We start from the raw sequence: 22845 nt of genomic DNA on the forward strand, positions 1-22845 counted from the left end.
TTTAAGCGACAGTTATCCCAGACAAATCCATGGTCCAATTCAGCAAGCTGAGAGCACTCAGAAAGCAGATCACTTCCATGGCAGTGTCAGTGAGCTAGCATGGACTCAAATGTCTCCTAAGCTTTGAATGATGCTCATGTGAGCAGATATGCCTGCCTGTCGTTTTGGATTTTTTGAAAACCTAGTGGTTGTGAGTCAGTTTTGCACAGTATGGCAGGTCTCTCCTGAAGAGAGTTTCATGCACATATCTTGCAAACCAACACAGGATATAGAAACCAAAATTCCCAGAAATGGAGAATGTCTTTGGATATCACTCCATCTCAAAATATCTGAATTTCCTCCAAATGATAATGTGAAACTTTCATGTGATATGATCTATTAAAAACCAAGACCTCAAAAGTCAAACTAATGTGCAAGTATTTAAAACAGCCACTAACAAAATGTCTCCGTGCATACCTATATAATTAATCTAAACTTTGTGACCCACAGAGCATCCACAGATTGGAGGCTGCCCCAGGTTAAGCCACTGTACAAAAGGACCTTTTAAAGATCTAAACAAGTATAGACTAAATACAACTATAGGTCAGAATCACCCATTTCATATAAATATATTTCTGTTTACACACCTATTTTATCCCAGTCATATTGTTGTGCTTTATGCATTTGCCTATCAAGTATTTTTTGAATGAATGAATGTTCAGGGTATTGTATTAGTTCAGACTTTCTCAGTATCTGGTGATTTATAAAGAAAAACTCAAACTGGCTCATGAGCTAAGAAAAAAAAAAAAAGATAGAAGTGGGGATTTATTTCCTTGGGTAACTAAAAAATTTCAGGGCTAGTCTGGTTTCAGGCCCCGATGAATCAAGTAATACAAACAATGTCATCAGGATGTGGTTTCTTTCCATCTCTGATGGTGGCTTTCCTCTGAAAGTCTCTATTTCCAAGCGTGCTCTGTCCATGGCTACCAGCAGTCCAGAAATACATGCTCCTCCCCATTATCCCAGCAGAACAAAGTAATACACTGAAGTATTGGAATTCACTCTGACTAAATAGACTTGCAACCTGTTCTCATCCCTCCACCGATCAATCACCAAGAGGAGAGAATTTGGTGCTCTGGTTCACTAGCCCAAGCCAATTACAGAGATGGAAAGCACTTGGTTCTCCGATTGGCCAGCCTGTGTCTTGTGTCTACTCCTGGATTGTAGAGTGCACCCCTACCAGAATCATGTGACAGAGGAGAAGTGTATATCCCCCCAAAGAAACTGGCATGTTGTTACTTAGAGTGAGGAGGAAAAAATGCAAAGCATCAAATTTACTTTTTGTTGCATACATAGTTTCATCGTTTTGCTATGGAGGAAAAAGCTGCTATTAATATTAAGTTACTCTGCTTCCGCATCATCTAAGGTGATTGCGTATGACTGAAAAGTTAGGGCACAAGGGAGTGACAGCACACTTAAGGAAGTTGGCCCCTGAAAGCACACGGCAAATCATTTTCACTGCCTGAGGCACAAAAAAATGTTCTCTGGGTCTTAGTTAGGTGTAAACCCAATCCTGCTGCCTCCCCCTCCTGCTTGGAAGCACAAACCTAAAACATCCTAATACAGAGGAGAAAGCAAACAAGGCACCATAGGAGTCTCACTGAAAGTAACAAACTTTCAGGAACTTAAGCCTTTGAATGAGTGGCCTCTTCAAAGCTGTCATAGTGAGTGGCAACCTGACCCCAGCAGACCTGCCATCAGGAACGCCTTTCAAAGTTGCCTTCAGAATCCATTTTCAAATCTTGTGGACCGTAGGGACCTTGTCCATCTCGTTGACTATGGGAGCCCCAGAAATAGGCACAATGCCTGGTGTATATTGAGTGTTCAATACTTCGGAATGAATAAATAAGAAACTTCAAATTTCCTTAGATTGACTTTTTAAAAAAATGCTCATTTATTTATTTTGAGAGAGCAAGCGAGCAGGGGAAGGGCAGAGAGAGAGGCATACTCCCAAGCAGAGTTTGTGCTGTCAGCACAGAGCTCAATGAGGGGCTTGATCTCAGGAACCACGAGATCATGACCTGAGCCATTATCAAGAGTTGGACATATAACCAACTGAGCCATCCAGGTGCCCCTCCTTAGATTGAATTTTAATTGTGACACCACCCTCACTGCACAAGGACATAGCTTTAAGTAGCTTTTGTCTGTTTGCATCATAGTAACAGGAGAAATGGTCCTGAATTTTAATAAGGGTATCTGACATACTGTACATTGTGTAGTGTTCCTAGTATGCTAGCACATATATTCTCATTCAGAATGACTCTCAGCTGAGGACTGGACATTAATGTTATGACATGGAAACAACAGAGGCTTCTGGAAGTTAGGTGCCAAGGACACATGGCTACTTAAGTGGTCCGGCCAAGATCAAGAGCCATTCCTGCTCTATCACATGCTCTCTGATCCTCACATTACTATAATCTATCTGTGTGACCTACAACAAATCTCTAAAAAGTGGGTCCATCTCTAAAACAGTTGAATCAGTTACAGTGATTTTCAAATATTTTGTAGCAGCAAAATCCATTTTTCGAACAAAATATTAACCAGAACCCCAATTAAAAATAAGCAAATAATGGGGCACCTGGGTGGCTCAGTCAGTTGAGCATCTGACTTCAGCTCAGGTCATAATTCCCCAGTTCATGGGTTCAAGCCCCACGTCGGGCTCTGTGCTGACAGCTCAGAGCCTGGAGCCTGCTTCAGATTCTGTGTGTGTGTGTCTCTCTCTCTGCCCCTCCCCCAGTCACACTCTGTCTTTCTTTTTCAAAACTAAATAAACATTAAAAAAAATTTTTAGGGGCACCTGGGTAGCTCAGTCGGTTGGGCGGCCGACTTCAGCTCAGGTCATGATCTCGCGGTCCGTGTGTTCAAGCCCCACATCAGGCTCTGTGTTGACAGCTCAGAGCCTGGAGCCTGCTTCAGATTCTGTGTCTCCCTTTCTCTCTGCCCCTTCCCTGATTGCTCTCTGTCTCTCTGTCTCAAAAAATAATAAACATTAAAAATTGTTTCTAATTTTTTTAAATAAAATAAGCAAATAAATACAAAAAGACACAAATAAGTATGGGTCTTCTGGAGGAGGAGAGAGTGTGCCTGGAGTTCTGAGGGTCCTCTGCTAAGTTCTACAACTACTGAACAAAACTTGATGATTCTTAAGTTTCTTTCCAGCTCCTGGTGGAAAACAAAGAGAAGGAAGAGAGATTTATTATGATGGAAAATATTAATGACCATTAGTAGCCAGTACTAATGACTCTTTCCTCTGGGTTTTTGATAATGTCCCATGGATTCCAAAAACTCTGCAAACTGATAAGTTTATCAAACTTGTCTGCACAACAGAATCACTGGAGGGGTATTTATAAATATTGATGCCCACTATTTGTCCACTAATGGTCTATATCGGACCCATTAGATGTGAATATGCAGGGGATGGAGCCAGGGTGTGTGTGTGTGTGTGTGTGTGTGTGTGTGTGTGTGTGTGTGTTAAGTGCCCCAAGTGATTCTATTCTGCCTCAGGGATTGAGAACCCCTGCCTTAAGCTTGACATGAGAATCCCTCCTACTATCTCTAACTCCTTCTTCTCAGCCTGATTTCTCAACACTCTCTAGGCCATCCAGCTGAGCCAACTGTCTTGTTGATCCTTCAAATGGCTTGTTGAATTATAGTGATGGGTGACTCTCTCCCTATGTGTCTAATAAAATCTGGTGATGCCTCTTGGAGCAGGAAAGTCTTGAATAAGGGATGAAGGACAGAAGTGAACATAAAGGGGCAGATTTTCCATACACGTAGCTCAGCATGAGTGAAGGTTGAGAATGCCTAGCTAATGCACGAGATCACCAAATAACTGTGGGAAAGGAGACAGACCTAAATGAGAAGAACAATGGAGGCAGATTGTTCTTCAAAGTACTGGATAAAATGATACAATGAGCACTGAAAATCAGGGAAGTAAAAAAAAAAAGACTCCAACAGAAAATGAAGTGAAAATAAACCAGTCTTTAAAGTATATTCCTTCCTGTATAGGCACCTGTTTCATCCCAACTACGCACATTAAACCAAACTGTGAACTCCCCCAGTCCTGTGACCCTCAATCAAATGCCAACCCAGGCCCCCAAAATCCTTACCGGTTTTAAAAGAGAACAAACTCATCTCATTATTTTTGATATGGGTAGAGTCAGTGTGTATATTCAACTTGAATGTAGTCACCCAACAAATATATCCAGAGGGCCTGCATTCAGTGCTGAGTACAATGTTAGGCCTGATGATTCAGAGCTGAGGAGAACATGGCATCTTCCCTAGGTCAGGGTCAGATTAAATGGGAGAGAGTGACTCATAAACAGCGACAATTGCATGAGAAGGGACCTTATAGGGGGTTCCAAGGAAGCTCAGAGGAAGAGGCCCCTAAAGCTGCTGAGTTGCCCTTCAAAGACTTCGAAAGGGAATACTGAGCAGGAATTTTTCAGAGATGAAGAACATTCCAGGTTCAAGGAATCACACAGGCAAAGGCATCCAGGCAGGACAAATCAGAGCCTTTATGAGCATCTGAGGGACTGCTGAAGGGCTGGGAGTCAGGGGACAAATTCTGGAGGGCCTCTGTGACTTTTAAAGAGCTGGGACTTTATCCTATAGATAATGACTCAGGAAGTGTGATGTGATTTACCTTTTTTTTTTTTTTTTTTTTTTTAACTATAGGAACTAGATTGGAATGAGTAAGAATGGAACCAGGGAAACTAGTTTGGGTATGTTGAGCCATGTAGTAGAAACTACTTGAGATCTCCCACACACAATTTCCTTTCCTTCCTACATCCATATGACAGCTACTCAGCCCCCTTGCGAATGAAAAAAGAAGACATGCTGTAAGTCACTTTCAAAATGAGGCCTTTAAGAGCTGCCCGCCACCTGAGAATTCTTGCAATGATCTTGGTAGGTCCCAGTTGAGAAGGCGCTGTCACAATATGGAGGAAGCTTAAATCCTGAGGAAAACCCTCCAGTACCTCCCAACCTGCCCTTGCACACAACATTAGCATTTACATGAAGAAAAAATAAACTTTTGTGCTAATATTAAGTAAAAGACTTCATTCTTACCACCAAGAACCTTGTCTATTAGGAAGATGGGAAAGATTCCAATGGGTCAATCAGAGAATAATACAAGCCAATACAGAGCTGAGGATGAAATGAGATGGATAGGTTGTCATGTGAGGAGTAGTCTGGAAGGCTTCATGGAACAGGTAGACTCTGTAAGAGCCTTGAGGAATATCAAGTAGAACTTGAAGAGTTCACAAAGGTCATTGGGCAAGTGGTTGAAAGGAACATCACAAATATGCGTGCTTTAATCGGGAAACGCTTGACTTCTCCTGGTGCAGGAATCTGTAAAAGGATGGTGATAGCTCAAGTTCCATCTGATTGTTTTTCCAAGTGAGGAAGATCGAGCCTGGTTTGTTTTTTTAACAAACCATATTTTTAGTGGAGTCCATTATGAATCTTACATTTTTCAAGCTGTCTCAAAGCTTATTTTATGTTGACATATTTCAAAGCTTGCAAAATTCTTGCTCAGGCCGAGATGGGGAGTTCAAAATGAAAGGAAAGTGCATAGACAAGAGCATTACTTCATAACCCATTTACGAAGAGAAAACTTGAGAGAGAAATGATCACTTGTGAAATCCCTCACGTTATCATCCTGCTATTTTAAAGCACTCCTGTTTATAGTAGGCCCTACTTGGTGAGAATTCATTGCAGACCAGGTGGCCACCTCCTGCTCAGTCCCCTTCTCAGAGTCTACTTCAAAACAAGTCATCCATTCTTACTGCTCCTCGGCAGATCCGGAACCATGATACACAGGGAGTCCCTAGGATTCCTTTATCCCCGTGACCTATGGCCTCACGAACTACAGGCAAAAATACCTACTCCTCAACTTGGCACAAGATGTGGCTCTTTTAATATACTTCATCTTCTAATACCTGATCCCAATTGATTTGTTGGATGATTCATTCAACAAATGTTCAGTGATCGAATACCATATACAAAGCATGCTGCAAAGAGCCAAGGGACAGATAAAGATGAAGAAAATGTGGCTCTTATCTTCAAAGAACCCAGGCTTCTCTCTTCTCTTGGCTTCGTGGTTAGGCCCAGAGGTTGCTCCACATAGTTTTTCAGATAAATTGGGGTTTTGCTGCTACTATAGGAAATCAAATCCTGCCTCTTGACTAGTTATTTCCTGGGCAAAAACCAAACTAAAGTGTTGGCCACAGCCAAATCACCACACTCTCTTCCAGCCAGAGTTGGAGTGCCAGTTGTGGGACCTCTCAGAGACCCAGAGGCCTACTCTGAATATCATACCATCTCACTGGGTGTAAAATCCATTTGGTCAGCCTGGATTTTCATACAAAAGTAACTCAAGAGAGGGGTCCCTGGGTGGCTCAGTCAGTTAAGCGTCTGACTTCAGCTCAGGTCATGATCTCACGCTTCGTGAGTTCAAGCCCCACATGTGGCTCTGTGCTGTCAGCATGAAGTCTGCTTCGGATCCTCTGAACCCCCTCTCTCTTTGCCCCATCCCCACTCACTCATGCTCTCTTTCTCGCTCAAAAATAAACATTAAAAAAAAAAAAGTAACTCAAGAGAGAAGCTGTTCTCTCCTGGCTGGCCTGATGGAGGAGATTTTACCAAACCATCAACCAAGTTCGTTAACAAAATTCATAACTAGGCTCGGTGGCCCAGACAGAACTTACACAAAAGGAGTTCTGGGGTATTCAGAGGGGAGAAAAGGTCCTCCCCAAAATCTGATAAGCAATGGTCTTAACTTAATAATCAGGAACAGCAAGAGCAATAACCCATTTCTATCCCTCCATTCAACTTCCAAATATACCTGGCTCTGATATTAACAGGAAGAGAGGGTGAGGTTGAACTCAATAGTAGGAACATGCTACTAGTTAAAAGCACCAGCTAAGCAAATAAAAATATTGACAATAATCTTATCACATGAAAACATGGGATTTTACTTTAAGTTTTATTTAAATTCCAGTTAACATACAATGTGATATTAGTTTCAAGTGTACAATGTAGTGATTTCAACAATTCCATGCATCACTCAGTGTTCATCACAGCAAGTGCCCTCCTTAATCCCCATCACTTATTTCCCCCATCCCCTCACCCACCTTCCCTCTGGTGACCATCAGTTCGTTGTCTGTAGTTAAGAGTCTGTTTCTTAGCTTGCCTCTCTCTGTTTTTCCCTTTGCTCATTTGTTTTGTTTCTTAAATTCCACATAGGCATGAAATCGTATGATATTTGTCTTTCTCTGACTGACTTATTTCACTTAACATAATACTATCTAGTTCCATCCATGTTGTTACAAATGTCAGGATTTCGTTCTTTTTTATGGCTGAGTAATATTCCTCTGTGTGTGTGTGTGTGTGTGTGTGTGTGTGTGTGTGTGTGTGTGTGTGGTGTGTGTGTGGTGTGTGTGTGTGGTGTGTGTGTGTGTGTGTGTGTGTGTGTGTAGATATATATGCCACATCTTCTTTACCCACTCATCAGTTGATGAACACTTGAGCTATTGTAGATAATGCTTCTATAAACATTGGGTTGCATGTATCCCTTTGAATTAGTATTTTCATACTCTTTGGATAAATACCTAGTGGTGCAACTGCAGGATTGTAGGATAGTTCTATTTTTAACTTTTGGAGGAAACTCCCTACTGTTTTCCAGAGTGGCTGCACCAGTTTGCATTATGGGCTTTTATTTTCAGCTATTACTTTTTTGAGTTCCATAAACCCATACATAATTATTAACATAACAGCAAAACACATTAATTCCACACACGCCCAAAAGTTGGCTATTGCAGCTAAGGGACTAAAAAGTTATTAGTGATACCTTTATCCAGAGACTTCTCTCTTGGCTTTTCTAATACATTTTATATTGTGGCTGGTGTGTTTTATGTAGTATCTCTGGCTTATTTGTAGGCATTGTTTTCAAAAGTGGAAAACACTTGTTTTGTTTGTCAAAGAACTGCCTTGCAACAACAACACACTGTTGTTCTGGGTTATTTGATTGAGCTGGCATCAACCTGTTTTAAAACATCACAGTGTTAAATAAACTTGACCTGTGGCACCAAAGCATGCCTTCCTCTCCAGCTGTGTCATGCAGCTGAAACATGTTTGCACGTATGTCATACCCTAACTTCTCCAGAAGAGCAAAAGTAAACCTCTTTCTGAAAAATAATTAGGACCTTCTCCTCACCTACCAAACCCTGAGACTCTTCGCTCTTTTTGAAGGCAAAACTCTTGCTCCAAAATAAAGCATTCTTATTTACTAGTCCCTGGGCAAAGTATTTTCCCTGGAATTAGCCGCCAGAGGTGAGATTCCACCAATTCGACTGGACTCCTCTGATTACGATGGGGTAGTATTAAAAACTGAGCCATCTCCAAGAATTCTAAGAATCAGGCAAAGATTTATTTATGCACAAACATGCTTACTGCAACATTCTTCATGATTGGAAAGGAAAAGAAAAGAAAAACAAAATGCCCAATATTTGGAAATGATTGAGTAAATTATGGTATAATCCTGTGATGAAATATTATACATCCTTTAAAATTATGTTAATAGTTCGGCTGGCAGGGGGAAATGAGAATTATATAACAAGTAAATCAATCAGGATGCAAAGTATGTGTGAAGTAGAGAATAACAACTACTCAAAGAAATAGGCGAGGGGCGTCTGGGTGGCTCAGTTGGTTGGACCTCCGGCTCTTGATTTTGGCTCAGGTCATGATCTCATGGTTTGTAAGATCTAGCCCTGCATGGGGCTCTGTACTGATAGTGTGGGGCTTGCTTGGGATTCTTTCTGTCCCTCTGTCTCTGCCCCTCCCCTGCTCACACATTCTTTCTCTGTCTCTCTCTCTCTGTCTCCCTGTCTCTCTCTCTCTCTCTCTCAAACAAATAAACCTTAAAAAAAGAGAAATAGGTGAAAATGCTATCTATCATTGTGACGGGTTGGCGAGGGGAGTGGAGATTGGAAGTTGAGAGTGATTACCCTATTCTATATTCTGTATATTTTCCAACATTTCCACAATTTTACTAATTACCTCCATGCTTGGTTGTTGCTGTCTCATATATATTAAAACAAAGGAAAAGGACCAGCCATCCCTGAAACACAACCTACTTATCACCATGACCGATTTCTAACTGATTTTAAGATGTTTTTATGATCCTGGAATTTCATAGTAACTTATGTGTTAGGAAAGATTGAGTTTGGGGGGGAACTTAAAGACACAAAGTACTTTAACTTCCATTTTAAAATACATGGAGAGTTGGAGGAGAAAGATCTAAACAGCAAATGGCACCAAGAAGAAATAGGCATCAGAGTTATAAAGGCACCGCAGCATAGCTTTGTGTGAGGGCAGGAGCAAAGAGGCAAGTTCTGAATTCACAACTAACACCTATGTGTCTAAGGGAGGAATACATGAAATGCATAAGCTTCACTTACACTCACCCAGTTGTAAAGACTTTTTTTCCTTTTTTGGTTACCCAATTTCAAGATCTCCAAATGTTGGTCCTCCTTACTCAATGCTTAAAGCAATCAAATAAACCTTGGGGGAAAAAAAGCCCGTACTATAAATAACCCCTCCTGCCTCTCCCCTATTTAGGTGGGCAAATCAACACCATCTAGCAGAGAAAATGAGCCTTGCCAGGCCTCTTTAGCTAAGGCAATGAGAAAGCTGGGAATAGAATCACACAATTGAGTTCCAACCTTGTTCAAAATACACCAAGATATGTGAGAATTACCGAAAAGCAGAAAGAATGAATGAAGAGGAGTAGATAATGATTTAAAGAGAAATGCTGTGTTCTTAAATTTGGGGCATCTCTGGGCTGTTAGGTTATTTTTTCAAGGAAAAAAAAAGAAAGAAAAACACAGCAAAGAGCCCCTTGTGGTTACAAAAATCACATAGCTATGTTATGAGGACCAATAAAACTATTAGCTATTGGCCCAAAGCCAAGAATCCATTAATGACAGACTGGTATCTATCCAGGAATGTAAAATGTTTTACTAAATAAACACTAGAGCAGGAAACAGTCAACTTCTGTCATTATGTAAAACTTAAGTGTGATTCTATTCTGAGTGGAACAGCAAACAGGCCAGTTCAAAAGGGATTGTTGGGGGGGGGGGGGGGGGAGAAGAAGAAAAAGAAGCAGCAGCTCTCTGGTACCAGGAAGAAGCAACAAAATTTCAAATACTCTACAATGTAACTTACAATACCTGCTATATAAAGGGTAATACTGGTTAGAGAATACCAGTAGAGGCATTTAAAAACGAAATGAAAGAAGGAGCTTGTTTAGAAGGAAGTAGAGTTAGCCACCCGGGATAATGGTTAGTAATTAAACTGTAATGACTGATTTTTACAGCTTTTCAAGGCTATACAAACACAAGATTAAGGCTAATTGAAATATGAGATTAAAATAACGATTACTATTTGTCACTTGAGGCTAACTACCACTTTCTCACACATATTTACATATTTCTCCAGTGTAGTGAAATGTTGTGAAAAATTACCAACAAATATAGAACAAATTGCCTGAAAGCATAGAATTTCCAATAATAAATTAAAACAGAATAATGCCTCACCACTCCTAGAACACTTAGGACCTTGTATGCATCCTGGAACATTTAGGATTTTTTCATGTGAACTTTATCTGCTTTCTTGTAGACTATAGGGAATAGTTTTCAATCTGATTATGTTTGAATCAGAATTGGTTTTCATCAGGACTTAAAACGTTATCTAACTAAAAGAATCAAGAAAGGAGAGCTACACAGTTATACAAAATTAAGTGTCATTCAAACATTTTAAGACACACAAGGGTAGCACCAAACAAGACATTTTGACTAAAACAATCACATTTAACTAAATACCCAGCTTGATATTGCTTCCTAACATACTCTTCCTATCTGCTGACATGAATCTGTTGTGTAACTTCTTACCCTCTGGATGTCTTTCATACTTTGGAAGCCAAAATAAATATTAAAAAAAAAAAAAAAGACAAGACTCAAATTATATTCCTGAAAGTAACTCAGACAGTCGATGATGAACCAGCTCAGACTTCTCTATTTGCAAGAAAAGACCATTTTCAGGATATAGTTTTTCACCCTTCGCTGTCAGATGAAAGCAAGGTCATATGGTAGGGCTCAGGAAAAAAGAAATGTGAATTTAGATACAGCTTTCAAATCTAAGGATATGAAATAGAATCAGAACACAGGGTACCAGCTACTGCTACAACCCGACAGCCAAGTATGAGGCCCATTAAGGACCTAGGAATTTAAGGGGTAGCTCTTCAGAATGCCAGGGTCAAGTTAGTGAAGTTAGACCCTTGATCTTTTAAATATCGTTACCACCTGTTGATAACACAGAGGTAGGAAAATCTCTGTGTCAGGACACCAACAAAAGTTGCCATGGCAACAGCACTCATTCAAACACCTCTGCAACACTGTATTTCTATTATAAAGCCCAGTTTTAATGTTATTTTTTTCTAAAGAAGACACAAAAGAAATACTGTAGCAAAGCTCACTTTTGAAATACACCTACTAAAAATGTTTTTCTAGTGCAGTAATAGTTCAGACAACTACTTTAATTAACAGGAAAAATAAATTCTGAATTAGTGAAAAGTCTGAAATGATAGAATGTTAAAATAAAATCTGTTTATTTCAAATACATAAACTGCTTGCTATAGTAAATAATCTGTTAGAAATTAGAGAATCTCTGGGAGCCTGGACGGCTCAGTTGGTTAAGCATTCAACTCTTGATTTTGGCTTAGGTCATGATCTCAGGGTTGTGAGATTGAATCCCACACCAGTCTCCACACTGAGCGTTGGAGCCTGCTTGAGATTCTCTCTCTCTCCCTCTATTGCTCATGCTCACTTGCTCTTTCAATTTCTCTCAAAATAACAAAAAAAAAAACAAAAAAAGGAAATTAGAGAATCTCTACTATCTTAAAGAAAATCTTCTATTTCTCTAGATACTGTTGATGTTTTACTACAACCAACATTTAAAGAATGTATTAACTCACAAAACCATAAATCTGCATCAAAAATATGTTTTAAAACATCCACAGACCCAGGGGTGCCCAGCTAGCTCAGTCGGTGGAGCATGCCACTTGTGATCGGGTTGTAAATTTGAGCCCCACGTTGGGTGTAGAGATTACTTAAAAATAAAACCTTTTTAAATAAACAAACAAACAAGCAAATAAAACATAGAACCAATATCTTAATTTTTAACATCTACTGGACTTATGCAAACTTGTGACTATTGTCCAGCGTAATATCCCCGAGGAAATACAATACCCATAAATTGAATTCAATTACCACATTAGCCAAAACAGAAGGGGATATATTTTTACAATGTTTAACAACAACAAAACTTTGTTATGCAAAAAATTAAAGGAACCTATCAAGATTTGACTGTACTGTGCTAATGTTCTCAAAAGAGTTTGTTCTCTTCCATCTGGTTTACACAATTATTTGCTTAGCAAACCCCTCATTCCACAGCAAGGGCATATTGTCAGTTCAGGATGAATTATCAGTCAAAATTAGGAAACTCTTAATTAACAGGTTTTTACCATTTTTGCAACTCTCTGCCCACAACCTGTGTTATCATACCTATTGCTGATAACAGTCATACCTGATTTGACCCCAAAGTTTTAAGAAAAACATTTCACCTAGTCCTGTAACATCAGTTTGACAATAATTTTTAAAAAGATACTTCCATAGCTTGAATCAGTGAGGGTGAGCTTTTAAAAAATAAACCCAGGAGTGGAGGAGACTTTTTTGGCAACAATACAACATTGACAGTAATTACTAAAAGAGGAAAGATTAGGGAAAATCTGGAAAACCTCAGAACAAAAGTATCCAAGATCAGGAGTGGAAACAGCTTTACTATTTGAAACAGCAACAAAAATAAAAATAAAAATAAAAATGAAATAAAATAAAATATAAAATAGACTACATGTTATAGATAAAGCTTGGTAACCCAAATGCAGAGAATCTTTTACATTCTGTAATATTTGCGATTGAATTATTGGATAAAAAACAAATGTTAACTAATTAAGCAATTAGTTTGTTATATATGCCAAGAAGCCACTAAAAAATAACATTATCTGAAAGGACTACAATATGCAGATTTTTAAAAATTATGCAAACTAAAATATACATGAAACATTTATATTAATGGCAATGTCCTTCTCAGGTCTTGGCATTGCTATGGATATGGGTGTGTGCATGTGTACACATGCACACGTGAGCAGAAGCACATGCACGTGCACACCAGCAACTGGCCACAAGTATTCCACAAACAGATAGATGCTTAGGGTAGGAAACGTGAAGGTGGAAAAGTGATAAAGTCCTTATGACTCTCTTAAATGAAGTTAAGACCTATTAGGTCAAACCCTGCTGGGTACATAAACTGCTCCCTGGTGTAAATTAGAAACTTTTGGAGGTGCATTAACTTTTTTAAGCCCCTAAGGTACTGTTTGGTAAATTACTGTTCCACTGAACTAGATGTTACCCTAGGGGCCTGAAAGAGTTAATGCATCCACAAAATGAACAATTTACTCTCTTCTCACCAGTAGGATATCACACACCTGCACACCTGTGTGTCTCACTTGCCAAGTGCTTCAATAAAATGTATTTATTCATTCATCCATCCGTTCATTCGTTCATTCATCCACTCACTCAACAACTGTTCATTGAGCTCCTGTGCAAACTTGGCAATGTTCTAGGCTCTAGGTATATAGCAGTGAGAAGACAAAAAAAGGCCAGGCAGACTTTCACAAAGTTGACATTCCAGTAGGGAAAGAGCAACACTAAACAAGTAAAGAAATAGGACACATCAGAAGTGATACCTGCAAGGAAGACAGTGAAATAGGGCAGGTGCTAGAAAGAGACTGGAGAGTTGCTCTGTCCTGGGCCTTAGAAAACTTCCTAGGAGTCAATCTGTAAGCCAGAGCCCGAATGTGGAGAGGAAAACAGAAGGGGATATGTATCTCACAGGATATTATTTCAGGCACCACAAGCCTCGAATGCAAAGCCCAGAAGGAGCCCTCTCAAAGCATAAGAAGGGCAGGGCACCTGGAGTGAGAGTGGACAGAAAAGGTGGGGAGCCCACTGTGGACCAGAAACTCTCAACCCCACCAAGTTCACTGTCAGAAAGCAATCTTATAAGACGCCTGGGTGGTTCAGTCAGTTGAGCATCCAGCTCTTGATTTCAGTTCAGGTCATGATCATGTAGTTCATGAAATCAAGCCCTGTGCCTCAGGCTCTGTGCTGACAACACGGAGTCTTCTTGGGATTCTCTCTCTCCCTCTCTCTCTCTGCCCCTCCCCAGCTCGTGCTCTCTCTCAAAATAAATAAACGTTAAAAAAAAAAAGCAATCTGTTGAGAAAAAGGTAAGTAGGGAAATAGTTGTAATTTTTAAAAATTAGAAGAGAACATGTCTTTGGGATGCTCATTAGCATTTGGACAGAGCTTTCCAGGAGTAAAGAAGTAATAAGCTGCAGGAAATCCTAAAGGAAGAGTTATCTAACTTTTCACTATCAGTTTTAAAGGGATTCTGACCTAAATTAGACATATTATGTATTGGTTAGGGTTCTCCAGAGAAATAGCACCAATAGGATTTGTGTGTGTGTGTGTGTGTGTGTGTGTGTGTGTGTGTAGTGCGTATGTGTGTATATGCACAACACACACACACACACACAAACATACATATAGGAAGAGAGAGAAAGATTTTAAGGAATTGGCTCATATAATGATGTAGCCTTGGTGAGTCCAAAATCCTCAGGGCAGGCCAACAGGCTGGAGGCCCAGGAAAGTGCAGCAGTTTGAGTCCAAATGCAGTCTGCACATAGACTTCTGAGAGGAAGGCTTCTGAGAGGAAAGTCAGTCTTTGTTCTCTTAAGGCCTTCAACTGATTAGACACGGTCCACCTATGTCATGGCAGGCAACTGGCTTAACTCAAAGTCTACCAATTTAAATGTTCCTGAAGCTCATCCAAAAAAACACCCTCACAAAAGCATCCAGAGTAATGCATGAACAAATATCTGGGCACTGTAGCTCAGCCAAGTTGACACATATAATTAACCATAACAGGTTCACAAGAGGAAATGAGAGCAGATGATCCATGTTAGGGGGATGAGCCCACCACGTCAGCACCTTCCAGGGCCTTCAGTGCCCACTTCCTATCCTCACAGACCCCACACCAGGTGAGAGACTGAAGGTCCTGAGGTAATTCTGCACTGCCCCCAGGTCAGATCTCTAAGAAGTCTAGAGCCCACAGGCTCTCACATTCTGATGTGGATCTGACTTCAGAGTCAGCCAGACCTGGATTTGAATTCTGGCTCTGTCACGGAATAGCCGTGTGAGCATGAGCAAGTAATGTAATTGCTTTGAGCCCCACTTTTCTCATCTGCAACTGTCCTACCTCGGGACAGTTTTTGGATGACAATAAAATAAGGTATAAAATGAGATATCACAAACTGTGCCCAATTCATAGCAAGCGTCCAATAAATACTATTCTAATTGTTCACTGAAGAGTCTTTCCAATCATGTCTGCTCTCCAAAATCCTTGAATCTTGAATACAAGTATGTACATACACTTGAATACTTGAAGACAAGTAGGAACGCACATGAGTGTATACGTATGCATGTGTGTGTGAATGTGTGTGTGTGCATACATACACATAGGTGGCAAGAGGAGGGAAGTGTCCACAGCAAAATTCCCCTGAGTAGGTAAGGAAACCATGATTCCCCCAGTGACCCAACCTATTTCAACAACCAAGGTGAGAAGAAAACATTTCCATAGGGGACACATCCTAAGACTCAGAGAGCAAAGTAACCTCCTATCACACTCTCCTCCTCTGAATCTTCTCAAAGGCCTCTTTTCTCTAAAGGTTTCAAGAAATTCTAAAGGACCCAAACATTTGTTTTTATATTTAAGAAACTAAAGTGAAGCAAGGCTAAATTGATTTTCTCAATGGTACTAAGGGAATTGGCTGCAGAGTCTTCCTGAGTCATTTGTAGAAAAATTGGGGACGTTTTCTAAATGAGTTTTTAAAAATATTTGCTAAACAATAATTCAGTCTTTTTCCTAAGCATCCAGATCAATCAATATTTTAGAAGTAGCACAATAATAAATCTTAATAATAACATACCTTTAAAAACTACATCTTGCTGCTAAAATACTGCCAATAAACACGATGGGTTAAACCCCTACTATTACCTGAGATTCGCCTGAATAAGGATGGGGCCCTGGGTCTCTCCCCTCAGGTAACTCACGTATTTTCCAGTAGCCAGAGCCTCAAAAGTGAGAATCTCTTTGAATGAGGAGGGTAAATGCAACATGCAAGTTAGGTCAAGTTGGGTCAGACAGCTCACATTATACGCTGAGGCTCACAGCTGAAAGCCTCTCCACAATTGCAAGGCAAACCCTGGCCGGGTTTTGTCATAATCGCTTTGCTGAATGTAAGGCAGCCTATTTAGAAGCTGCTCCACTTACTGGGACAGCTTTTTAAACAGACCACTCCTGTATAAAAGTGAGAGGAAGTGGCAATTACTCCCGAGAACTGAGTATTTAGCAGTCGCCTGTGGTAGAGCCAAATGACGAAAGCCGATTGGCAGCCAACTCATCACTAAGCAGAAGATAATCTGATAAGATAAAAAAGTATTCTTTTCTAGTCTAGTTCTTAAAAAAAAAAAAAAATGGTGTCTAGATCTAGTGGTCACCCTATACTGGTGGTCCTACATCTCACAGGCACTTTGGTACATTGACTGGATAGGGACAAAGCCCTGAGATGCCAAATCAGAAATGATGTTTTAGGCTCCAAGTCTCAGCTAATTAGTTGGGTATTGTGACTTTATTTTATTTTTAATTTTTTAAATGTTTATTTATTTTTGAGAGAGAGAGACAGACCGGGAGCAGGGGAAGGAGACACAGAATCCGAAGCAGGCTCCAGGCTCTGAGCTGTCAGCACAGAGCCCGATGCAGGGCTCCAACTCATGAACTGTATGATCGTGACCTGAGCCAAAGTCAGACACTTAACCGACTGAGCCACCCAGGCGCCCCGGGTTTTGTGACTTTAAGCATCAAGTTTTGTGGAGACACACTATGTGAGTCAAAGATGTCAGACTTATGACATTTCCTATTCATTTTTAAAAATTTACTTATTTATTTTGAGTGAGAGAAAACATGAGCAGGGTAGGGGCAGATACAGGGGAAGAGAGAGAATCCCAGGCAGGCTCCGCTCTGTCACTGCAGAGCACGATGCTGGGCTCAAACTCAAGAACCGTGAAATCATGACCTGAGCCAAATCAAGAGTCAAATGCTCAACTGATGTAGCCACTCAGGCTCCCCTCCTACTCATTTTTTATTCACACTCTTGGTAAACCCCTAAGACAAAGGTAGGCAAAGGGTGGTGATACTTGGTCAAAGTCTCATGACTGCTAAACAATGGAATCAAACTCAAAGTCCTTATTTTCTGACATCAGTGCTCATTCTACTACACTATACTGCAAACTATCATATATTTTGAGTGCCAGAATCACATGCCAGCATCCACGTGAAATAGGTGTGTGTGTCTGTTTGTGTATGTATATCCCCATTTCAGCATGTCAACAGCAAGCTATTATTGAGTGTTTTGTATTTAAGGCAGGTTTAGGACGTTAATAATAGTGTAAATTACCGTTTTAGAAGAATATTTTATGATATTGGAAAATATAGCTTTGTTAAATAAAAAATGACATATACAATAATTCTACCTTTGTAAGCAGCAAAATAGAGGCACATATGATTGCATGTGATACATGCATACTCCTAGAGGGATGAGGAGATCTACACCGGCATGTGGGCAGTGACCATTTTCAAGTATGAGATTATTAGTTATTTTTTTGTATTTTTCTGTATTTTCCAAATTTTCTAAAATGAACATATTTTGCTTTTTTAATCAGAGAAAAATGATATATATTATTTATAAACCAGTGAAATCTCTTCTTCAAGTATAAAATAGTCATTTGATGCTGATCTAATGTTGAATTCTAACAATGAACTCTTATAGATGACTCATGAGAGTACACATTTCTTTTTTTTTATTTTTTTAAGTTTATTTATTTATTTTGAGAGAGAGAGAGAGAGAGCCCAGGCAGGGGAAGGGCAGAGAGAAGGAGAGACAGAATCCCAAGGAGGCTCCACACCATCAGTGCAGAACCCAATGTGGGGCTCAAACTCACCAACTGTGAGAACATGACCTGAGCTGAGATCAAGAGTCGGATGCTTAACCAACTGCACCACCCAGGCACCCTGAGAGTACACATTTCTACAAACTTTCACAAAAGCAGTTTTGCGGGGCACCTGGGTGGCCCAGCGGGTTGGGCGTCTGACTTCAGCTCAGGTCACGATCTCACAGGTTGAGAGTTCAAGCCCCACATGGGGCTGGCTGCTGTCAGCGCAGAGCCCACTTCAGATGGTCTGTCCCCCTCTGTCTGCCCCTCCTTCTCTTGTGCTCTCTCAAAAATAAACCTTTAAACAAAAGCAGTTTGGCACTATGTATTTTGGGAATTAAAATTGTTCACACCTTTTGACCAACAACCCCACTTCTGGAATTTATTTTAAACCCCTTACCCTGGATGCTTGTGTCTAATGATACACACATGATTAATTAAAATTGCAAAAAATTGGAAATAACCAAAATGTTTAACAATAAGGAATTGGTTAAAAAATTATGACATCCACTGAGTAAAATATTAAGCCAGTATTAAAAATTATGTTCAGATAGAAGTCTTGAAAATAATGGGGAAAAAATCGGGATATAAAATAAATCTATAGAATAGTTAACAAGTACAGATTTTAGTCCACAAACCTAAGGGTGAACAAATACTTTTTATAACAATTTAATTTCCCCTCTAGTCTAGAGGACTAGAAACTGAACCTCGGAATCCATGTTTCTTCCTTTCTCCAAGCTGCTTTTCAGTATCAACAAAGCACTTGGGCATCTATGGAAAAGTCCATCCCCCAACCTGGCCATGGTCCTCATTTCCAACCAAAGTCAACTTCCAGTGGGGTCATCTTGCTGCTTCCAAACCACAGTGAGGTACAGGACATTCTGTGACACAGATTAGGCTTTGTTGTCTAGACTCACCCACAGCCACTTCTTTTCTTCTCTGCAATTTTACCACTTTCCCAGGTCCCACCTGGAAAATGGGAACAAGTTCCTCTGCTTTCAGATCTGACAATCTGTGCTGAGTTGTTGCCATTTTCCTGGAGGTAAACATGGAGAACAGGGCCTAGGACTCCAATGTTTTGTTCCTTCTCCCAGGGGAAGTGTGTGTGTGTGTGTGTGTGTGTGTGTGTGTGTGTGTGTGTGTGTGTATTGAGGATGTGGGGAGAAAGAGAACGTCCTATACTCCTCAAATCCTGTTCTATGGTCTATGGTCTCTATACACCTAAGCATGTTGGCTTTTCAAACCCTAAAGCCAGAGAGAGATTCTTATTTTCTCCACTCTCTACTCAGTCACACAGATTTCTCCAGAAGCAATGAACCCAGAATAGTCTGGCTGGTTGGGAAGTGTGAATAACCTAAAGTATTATGCTTATATAATCATTAATAAGGGGGAAGAAATCCACTGGAAGTAAACATGTTAAAATGTTAGTAGTGGCGATTGATTCTAGAAAATGATCATATGGGTGATTTGACTTATTTCTTTTCTTCCCTCTTCTAAGTTTTTCTGAAAATCTGTACCTATAAAGGATGAGATATGGGACTGCCATTAGGGAAAGAAGGAAACAATAAAAAGTACCTGTACTGTGGGGAAAAAATATGATTGAGATGTTATTGAAAGTATTTACAATGTCAATTTAAAAAATCTTTTTGAAGACAGATCAGGCAAGGTATAATATGCAGTGTGTTAAGAGTGCCATTGAAGTGATAATGTAGGAAAAACATTTTTTTAAGTTTGTTTATTTAGAGAGAACATGCACGCATGAGTAGGGAAGGGACAGGGATAAAGAGGGAGAGAGAGAATCCCAAACAGTCTCCCCGCTGTCAGCGAGGAGCCCATTGCAGAGCTGAAGCCCACAAACAATGAGATCATGACCTGAGCCAAAATCAAAAATGGGACGCTTAGCTGACTGAGCCACCCAGGCACCCCAGGAAAAACTTTTAAAGCACAGCCATGTTATACGTTGCACTGACTGTCCCAAAATACACAATTCACATCTCTTCAGACTTCATTTTACAGATAACATCTGGTTGCAAAACTCTGTTTATTCTACCTGGTGAACTTTGAGAAAATGTCTACAACACAGGTGTCCAAAACATTTCCAGGTATTCTGATGGGTCTAGTGATTTTTAAAAGTTTTGACAAAATGAGAAGTTTTTAATAGGGCAGAGTGACGAATGTCTCAGAGGAAGCAGATTGGAAAGTTAAATTTGTAACAGTGTTAGTGCTGCCATCTTATTAACTGTGCAACCCCCAAGAAGTCACCAGGATCCACCGTTAAGTGTTCTTCCCTTTAGCTTTGCTTATTGTATCATCAGTTTTCTAGCGTCTGTATTGTACTGGTTACATGCTGGTCTAGATGAGCTTCAAAGAAAGAAATTTTCTTCTTTACTGAAGGGTTGGCCTGCACCCCCTTAAAATTAGGTGTTTTGTTTCTGACTCCTCAATAGGCAGGTTCCCATGAAAAGTACTTACTTTCAGCCTGTCATTGTCTAGCTTTGTGACTTGAGCATGTCACTTCTTCCTTCTGGGACTCCATTTCTACTTACCTCTGACATGCCGATGTGCATGCTCCATTTTGGAGATTCTCTGCAGTTACTGTGGGCCCTGAACAGTAGCTTCTGTCTGTCCCTCTCAGTCCCCTGCTCTGGTTCCTCCTTTTCTCTAAACCTAAAAACATTAGGTCCTCCTTGGAGCATGTTAGAGCCTCCTCCCTTCTCTACCTACATTCTGGAGACCTCCTCCAGACCCATGGCTTTCAACCTACACCATTTACATACTGATGGCTTCCCGGTCGACTTCTCCAGCAGGAAGCTTCCCCCTGGACTCCAGACCCGTATGTCCACAGATGTCCTTGTTGAATGTGTGATCATCATCTCCGACTCAGCATGTCTAAATCAAACACCAGCTCTTCCTCCCCAAACCTGTTTCCCCTGCTGCTCTCCCCATTGCAGTTCACACTAATTCCATTCTTCCAGTTGCTCAGGACAAAAGTCTTGAGATCATCCTTGACTCATTTTTTTTTTTTTTCTTTCACAAACAATTCCAATTCAGCAAGAAACTCAGTGGACTTTACCTTTACGTTTAGAATCCAGCCACTTCTCAACGCTTCTCTGCTCCCGCCTGGGTCCAAGCCACCATAATTTATTCATTTGAGTTGGTGCAGTAGCTTCCACCTGGTCTCCAGACTTCCTTTGTGCCTTCCGCAGTCCTTTCTCACAGCAGATGGAGTGATCCCATTAAAACATCAGGCAGCTCCTTGCTCTTTTCTATTCAGTCCTCCAGTGACTTCACCCTTACTCAGGATAAAAGCCAGATCCTTACAATGGCTTCCAAGGCCCAGCACAATCTGCTGCCTCTCTCTCCCTTACTCACCTGGCTCAATCCTCGCTGGGCTCCTGTCCCTCAAACATGCCAACCTACCTAAAGCCTTGGTCCTAGCAGCACCCCCTGCCTAGATCCATATGGCTCACTCCCTCACCAATTACAAGCCTTTGCTCCGATGTCACTCTCTCAGGGAGGCTTACCTAAAAACTTCAGTGTTTAAGTTGCAACACCAACTTCATCCACTCCCTGTCGCATTGCTTTATTTCCATGTCTCCATGACACTCACCTTATTTTTTTTTTAATTGTGGTAAAATACACATCACGAAGTTTATCATCTTAACCATTTTTTAGTGTACAGTGTAGCCATGTTAAGTACATTCACACTGCTGTGCAATCCATCTCCAGGACACGTGTCACCTGTCCCCATTAAACAACAACTCTCCATCCCCAAACCCCCATCCCACTGCCAGCAACCACCGTTCTAATTTCCGTCTCCATAAATTTGACTGCTTACTCCAGGTACCTCATGTAAGAGGAACCGTGCAGTATTTGTGGTTTTTTGTGGCTGCCTTATTTTGCTTAGCATACTGCCCTCAAGTTTCATCCATATTGTGGCATGTGTCAGAATTCCTTTCCTTTTTAAGGCTGAATAATATTTCGCGAATATACACCACTTTGTTTATCCATCAATGGACACTTGGGTAGCTTCCACGTTTTGGCTGCTGTGCATAAGGCTTCTATGAACATGGGTGTATAAATATCTCTTTGGGACACTGCCTGCGATTCTTTGGGGCATATTATATACTCAGAAGTGGAATTGCTGAATGCTATGTTAATTTTATTTTTACATTTTTAAGGACCTGCCATACTGTTTTCCACAGCAGCTGCACCATTTTACATTCCCACCGCAGTGCACCAGGGGTTCCAACTGCTCTCCGTTTCTGGCCAATACTTGTTATTTTCTGTTTGTGTGTGTGTGTGTGTTTTGTAGTAGCCATCTTAATGGATACGAAGTGTCCTCTTGTTGTGGCTTTAATTTGCATTTCTCTAGTGTCTAGTGCTGTTGAGCATCTTTTCGTGTGCTTGTTGGACATTTGTATACCTTTGGAGAAAACTCTGTTCAAGTTCTTTGCCCATCTTTTAATCCGGCCACACAGTGTATGGCACACACTAGCTGCTTAATGAAGGTGTGTTGAATGAAAGCAAAAGCGTTAAGTCTGAGCGCCTTAGCTCAGTTTTTTTAGCTTTTGCA

This window comes from Panthera leo, chromosome F2, assembly GCF_018350215.1.
Source record: "Panthera leo isolate Ple1 chromosome F2, P.leo_Ple1_pat1.1, whole genome shotgun sequence".
Taxonomy (NCBI): domain Eukaryota; kingdom Metazoa; phylum Chordata; class Mammalia; order Carnivora; family Felidae; genus Panthera; species Panthera leo.